Source organism: Arachis ipaensis, chromosome B03 (genome assembly GCF_000816755.2).
Source record: "Arachis ipaensis cultivar K30076 chromosome B03, Araip1.1, whole genome shotgun sequence".
In the NCBI taxonomy this organism is placed as follows: Eukaryota; Viridiplantae; Streptophyta; class Magnoliopsida; order Fabales; family Fabaceae; genus Arachis; species Arachis ipaensis.
Genome location: NC_029787.2, coordinates 80,211,125 through 80,218,724, shown reverse-complemented (window position 1 = coordinate 80,218,724; position 7,600 = coordinate 80,211,125).

Genomic DNA, 7,600 nt, shown 5'->3' with positions numbered 1-7,600 from the left:
GCCTCCGCGTCACTTGTCCGCGACCTGAACGTACCAGAATATGCAGGGGGCGATTTCTGGGCTGTTTCTGACCCAGTTTTCGGCCCAGAAAGCATATATTGGAGGCTATAAAGTGGGGGAATGCATCCATTCAGAGGGGAGCTCGCATTTTTATTACTTTCCATGATTTAGATTTAGTTTGAGAGAGGTTCTCTCCTCTCTCTCTCTCTCTTAGGATTAGGATTTAGGACTTCTCTTAGTTTTTAAGAGTGACTCTCGATCCAGGTTTAGCATTTACTTTAATTAATGTTTCTATGCTACTTTTACTTTAATGCTTTTATTCGTATCTATAAATGTTGCCAACTTGACTTATGAATCCTTCCCATGTTATGATTTGAATTAATGATTATTTGAGGTATTTCAGTTATTGATTGCTTTCTCCTTAATTTGTGTTACCATTGCTTCCCATCTAAGGACATTTTTTCTTCCAACAATTTTACTTTTTCCCTTTTGGTCTTGGTTAAGAAATCGGTAACTCAACATTATCAAACTCAACATAACTGATAATCGTTATCTTGCTAATTGAACTGAACTTCAATAATCCCAACTTTTTCTTAGGAAAATAAATAGGATTCGAAGGTCAAACTAATTAGTCCCTTGACTTTCCTTTACTTTAGTAAAGGTTAACTAAGTGGAATTTAGATTCAACTTTCATTATTGTTGAGGGAGATAACCAAGTTGGACTTCCAATTTCTCTTACCCTGCCAAAAGTTGCTTTACAGTGTTTATTTATTTCAATTGCCATCTGCTTTGCTTGTCATTTAAATCACTTGCTTCTCACCTTCTAAACCCCGATTACAACCTTTATAGCCAGTAATAAGAACATACTTCCTTGCAGTTCCTTGAGAAGACGACCCGAGGTTTGAATACTCGGTTAACAATTTTTAAAGGGATTTGTTACTTGTGACACCCAAAACGTTTGTAAGAAAGGTTGATTGCTTGGTTTAGTAACTATACTTACAACGAGAGTTTTTATGTCCATACGAAGAAAAGGAGAATGAAACAGAGAGTTGCACGGGAGCATGGCTGGAGGCGTGCTTTAGGTACAAACATGCCCACGCGAACGCGTCCCTGACGCGTCCGCGTCACTTGCAAAATCAGCCTTTCACGCGTGTGCGTCACTCACGCGTACGTGTGACCCTGCAAAATCGGCGTAAACAAGGTTTGGGCAGAGAGTTATGATGCCTTGATGCTGGAATGGTTCTAGGAGCACGAGCAACATCACGCGTGCACGTCCCTGACGCGAACGCGTCATTTTCCCCTCCAGGCCATACACGCGTGCGCGAGGCTGCTCTCGCGCCAATAGCACAATTCATTTCACGTGTACGTATCCCCCACGCGTACGCGTCACTTGAAAATAGCGCAACTCACACGAACGCGTGATGCACGCGTCCGCGTCACATGCAACGCACAGTTTCACTATATCTGCGCCAGAATTCTTATCCTTTCTCCCCCAATCCTAATTCTTTCTTCTCCCTTATTTCTTTCTTCTTCCTTCTTTCTTCTTTATTCTCTCTTACTTTTTACTTTCTTCTTTCCTTCTTGATCAAGGTTCTTTTCTTCTTTCCCTTTTTACTTTTTCATTATTATTTTTATTTATGTTTTCTTCTTCTTTGTCTTTTTTAATTTCATTATCTATGTTTTCTTTGTCTTTCTTTTTTTCTTTTTACATTCTTTTGATTGGTCTTAGAGATTTATTTGGGTGATTATTTTCTTCTATAACTACTTATGGATTATTAAGGAGTTGTTTGAGAATTATCAATAATTATTTTTTGGTTGTTTGCATGTTCAAATCTAATACTTTTGATAACATATCTACCATGCATACTAAGTGTTTGTGAAAAAGCCCGTATGGCGTTGTGCATTTTTAAATTATTCTATTCTTCTACTCTAATGCCTATTTTTCACAAAATCCCTTTCAATATTTTATTGATTGAATATAATTGTCAATACAAACAGATTGTTAGTTTGAAACATTTGATAATCAAATTGGGCAATTATTGCTTGATCTATGCTACTCATGCCTTTGCCGGCATGCTAATAAACATCTTGCATCTTGCCAGAATATGCACTTGCTATATTTCCATTGATGAACTGATCACATTTAGTCGCAACCATGTGATAAAAGTCATCCTTCTTTACCTTGGCATTGATTATCACTTGTACTGTGCTCTTCCTTGCTTTAACCCTTAGCTTTACATGTTACTTTTCTTTTCCCTTTTTAGGATGGCCACCAAGAAGGGTAAAGAGAAAGCTACTCCCAAACCACCGGCAAGGAAAGGAACAAAAAGAGCACTAGCTGCGGAACCATCCTCAACAGCAGTCAAGCCATCAACAAAACGAGTCAAGAGGATCATCAAGGTCGATGAAAAAGAGAAAGCCTTTCCAGCAAAGGACACTGCGCGGTTCACTAACCGCTACTGTGAGCAGATGTTCCCCATCCTGGCTGAGAGGAACTATAAATTGAGCACCTACTCATCTTTCCGACCCACATTGTTGATTTTGTTGAGCCCCGAATTGAACGCAGACAATGAGAATTCTTACGGAGACAGCCACGGCAGGTCAATCTTTCATCGGTAGTCGAATTCTACTCTAATTTTTACATGCCAACCCTGCAGTCTATCTAAGTCCGTCAGAAGCAAGTCCCCATAACTGAAGAAGCCATTTAGCGAGCTTTAGATCTTTTCCCTGCTCCAGAAGGATTGGACGCATACCAAAAAGCCTCTTTCAAGTGCCAGACATACCAATTTGATTGGGACGCTGTTCTCAGAGTTATAGCACAACCTGGCAGCAGATGGATCTATGGATACCATCGATCTTGACCTAAGAGCATATTGGCTTTGGCACTCACCTTGGAGGCTCGAGTATGGGCACAGATTATGTCCCATTACTTCTTTCCGAGCACTCACGAGTCCTCCTTCACTGCATATATGACTGTTCTACTCTGGTGTATCCTTACAGACCAGCCTCTCAACTTACCAAGATACATCCGGAATGCCATGGGACACCTACAGATTGTGGGTAACCTACCCTTTCCCGCCTTGGTTTTAGATCTAGTCTCAGCAGCCGGAGTCTCCTACAGATCTGGGGACACCAAGACCATACTTCCGCGGGATGATCAGATTGTCCCCAATGGGAAGTACATCAGACCTCTAGTAGCCACTATCAACTGAACCACAGAACCGGTGGAAGATATCCCTTCTCCTTCCACATCACAAGAACCTTCAACAAATCAGCTACTCCTACAGATAATTCAGAGGTTAGACCGACTAGACCGGCAGGAAAAGCAAATAGAGCACCATAACAAGCGCCAATTTACATACCTCAAGGAGCTGATTGTTGGCAACCACCCACCTAAAGAAGACCCAGACATTCTGGACACCACTTCATCTACTAGCACAGGGAGCCATGACAACCCCAACTGTGGAGATGCTGTTACCAACCCCCTTTGTTCATGACTGATGGCACCGAGGACGGTGCCAAGCTTTAAGTGTGGGGAGGTCGGTCAGTACCTGACTTCCGGAGGTAAATTCTCTTTCTTAACACCAATAAATTATTTATTTTTTTTCTTTTGTTTAGGATAGGATAGATCGCATAGTAATAGGTATTTGCATGTATTCTAATTGGTTGAAAAATAATAAGTTTCTTTTTAAGACCCTATTTTTGAAAAATTTCACTAATTTAAATCAAAACTTTTGTGTTAAAACTTGTTTGAAGATTGTAATTTAGAACATGGTTTAAAGCTAGAACACACAACCTGTGAGACTTGAGCTTAATTACATGGTTACATTATTTAACCATAATATTTTATTCTTGTGTGTTTTTCTTCTCTATGATTGTAATCTATATTTTGTTCCAGTCTATATGTCCAATGTTTAATGTGTTATATGCATGCATATGATTGAGGCCATTATTTGATTATTAGCTCACTTATCCCAAATAGCCTACCCTTTAAATTACCCTTGTTAGCCACTTTGAGCCTTTTTATCTCCCTTGTTCTATATTTTATCACATCACTAGCCTTAAGCGGAAAAACAAATTAATCACCCTAAATTGAATCTTTGGTTAGCTTAAGATAGAGATTGTGTATCAACTAAGTGTGGGAAAAACTGTGGGAACTTGGGTTAATAAAAGTGTACAGTGCTTAAATGATAAAATATTGGGAAATTGGGTACCTACTCATGTAAGACCAGAAAAATTAAAAATCCATGTGCATTGATATATTCTGTTTATTTAAAAAAATAAAAAATATTCAATAAATAAGTAAATAAATAAGGGGACAAAATTACCCCAATGCTAAGTTAAGTTAATGAAAAGATAAATGCATATGTGATACAAATTAAAAGAAAAGTTGATGCATGAGTATGAGATGAAAAAGTGGGAATTTTGGGTAGCTAGGCATGAATTTAAAAGTATAAAGAGTGTATGTACAGGTAAGAGCTTAGGTCAATCAAGGATTCAATTTATAGCTCACTTAGCCATATATATATATATATACCATCACCTTTACCTTAGCCCCATTACAACCTTGAAAAGACTTCATGATGTTTGCATTGGTACATTAAATACTTGTTGATTGGTTAGGTGAAGAACAAAGTTTAGAAAGCATGACTAGTGAAGAGTAGAGTGATTATCCTATACACTTGAGTGATTAGAGTGCATATACACCATCAGTGAGGGTTCAATGCTTGACTCTATGTTCCCTGCTTTCATGAGCTATCTTCTTACAAGTTTACTTGTCTTTATTGTATGATTTTAATTAGTGATATTTGATTGATGTTGTCTTGAAGAACCTATTTACTTTTAACCAAGTAAACAGAATCATCCTAGCATATAGTTACATTCATACATAGGTTGCATTGCATTGCATGAGTCTTACTTTTCCCTACTCATTTATTTTATCTCCTTGAGCTAAGCATGAGGACATGCTAATGTTTAAGTGTGGGGAGGTAGATAAACCACTATTTTATGGTTTACTTTGTGCTCATTTGAGTGATTTTTATCAAGTCCTTACCCACTTATTCATATGATTTGCATGATTTTATAATTCCTTCCTCGTTCTGTTCCATAATTGGAAACTTGCTTCCTAGAGTCTTTAATTTGTGTATTTTAATTCTCCTTTATACTATTCGATGTCGTGATCCGTGTGTTAAGATTTTCAGGCTTTGTAGGGCAGGAATGGCTTAGAGAATGGAGAGAAAGCTTGCAAAAATGGAAGGAACACAAGAAACTAAGGAGATAACTAGCGAGCATTGACGCGCACGCATGGCTCATGCGTGCGCGTGACATGGAGAAATTTGCAGCGACGCGTGCGCGTGCCTGACGCGTACGCGTGGATTGGAGTTTGCACAAAGACGTATGTGCGTGACTGACGTGTACGCGTGACACGCTGGTGCACGAAATTACGATCACACTTTTGCAATTCCGCACAACTAACCAGCAAGTGCACTGGGTCGTCCAAGTAATACCTTACGTGTGTAAGGGTCAATCCCACGGAGATTGTCGGCTTGAAGCAAGCTATGGTCATCCTTGTAAATCTCAGTTAGGCGAATTCAAATAGTTATGAGGTTTTGATAATTGAAATATAATTAAAACAGAAAATAAGATAGAAATACTTATGTAATTCATTGGTAGGATTTCAGATAAGCGTATGGAGATGCTTGTTGCTTCTGAACCTCTGCTTTCCTATTGCCTTCATCCAATCATGCGTACTCCCTTCCCTGGCAAGCTGTATGTTGGGGGATCACCGTTGTCAATGGCTACCGTCCGTCCTTTCAGTGAAAATGGTCCGGCTACGGGTTACGTAGGGCTAATCATCTGTCGATTCTCACTCATGTTGGAATAAGATCCATTGATCCTATTGCATCTGTCACTACGCCCAACACTCGCGAGTTTGAAGCTCGTCACAGTCATCCCATCCCAGATCCTACTCGGAAGACTATAGACAAGGTTTAGACTTTCCGGATCTCAAGAATGCTGCCAATTGATTCTAGCTTATACCACGAAGACTCTGATCTCATGGAATGGAGGGATCTGTTGTCAGGAGAGGCAACCATGCATCGTGAACCAGGAGGCTAAGAGATACACACTCAAGCTATTGCAGATAGAACGGAAGTGGTTGTCAGGCACGCGTTCATAGGTGAGAATGATGATGAGTGTCACGGATCATCACATTCATCAGGTTGAAGTGCGAGTGAATATCTTAGAATAAGAATAAGCTTGAATTGAATAGAAAAACAATAGTACTTTGCATTAATTCATGAGGAACAGCAGAGCTCCACACCTTAATCTATGGGGTGTAGAAACTCCACCGTTGAAAATACAAAGTGATGAAGGTCCAGGCATGGCCGAATGGCCAGCCCCCAAAACGTGATTAAGAGATCAAAAGTGATCCAAAGATAGTCTCAAAAATGATCTAAAGATGAAAATACAATAGTAAAAGGTCCTATTTATAATGAACTAGTAGCCTAGGGTTTACAGAAATAAGTAAATGATGCAGAAATCTACTTTCGGGGCCCACTTGGTGTGTGCTTGGGCTGAGCATTGAAGATTTCACGTGCATAGGCTATTCTTGGATTTAAACGCCAGCTTTGGTGCCAGTTTGGACGTTTAACTCCAGTTCTGGTGCCAGTTTGGGCGTTTTACGCTAGGATTCCTTGGGCTGACTTTGAACGCCAGTTTGGGCCATCAAATCTTGGGAAAAGTATAGACTATTATATGTTGCTGGAAAGCCCAGGATGTCCACTTTCCAACTCAATTGAGAGCATGTAAATTGGGCTTCTGTAGCTCCAGAAAATCTATTTTGAGTGTAGGGAGGTCAGAATCCAACAGCATCTGCAGTTCTTTTTCAGCCTCTGAATCAGATTTTTGCTCAGGTCCCTCAATTTCAGTCAGAAAATACCTGAAATCACAGAAAAATACAAAAACTCATAGTAAAGTCCAGAAATATGATTTTTATTTAAAAACTAATAATTATATACTAAAAAGTAGCTAAATCATACTAAAAACTACCTAAAAACAGTGCCAAAAAGTGTATAAATTATCCGCTCATCACAACACCAAACTTAAATTGTTGCTTGTCCCCAAGCAACTAAAAACAAAGTAGGATAAAAAGAAGAGAATATACAATAAATTTTGAAAACATCTATGAAGATCAGTCTTAATTAGATGAGCGGGGCTCTTAGCTTTTTGCTTCTGAACAGTTTTGGCATCTCACTTTATCCTTTGAAGTTCAGAATGATTGGCATCTATAGGAACTCAGAATTCAGATAGTGTTATTGATTCTCCTAGTTTAGTATGTTAATTCTTGAACACAGTTACTTTATGAGTCTTGGCCGTGACCCTAAGCATTTTGTCTTCCAGTATTACCACCGGATACATAAATGCCACAGACACATAACTGGGTGAACCTTTTCAGATTGTGACTCAGCTTTGCTAGAGTCCCCAGTTAGAGGTGTCCAGATCTCTTAAGCACACTCTTTTTGTTTTGGACCACGAATTTAACCGCTCAGTCTCAAGCTTTTCACTTGACACCTTCACGCCACAAGCACATGGTTAGGGA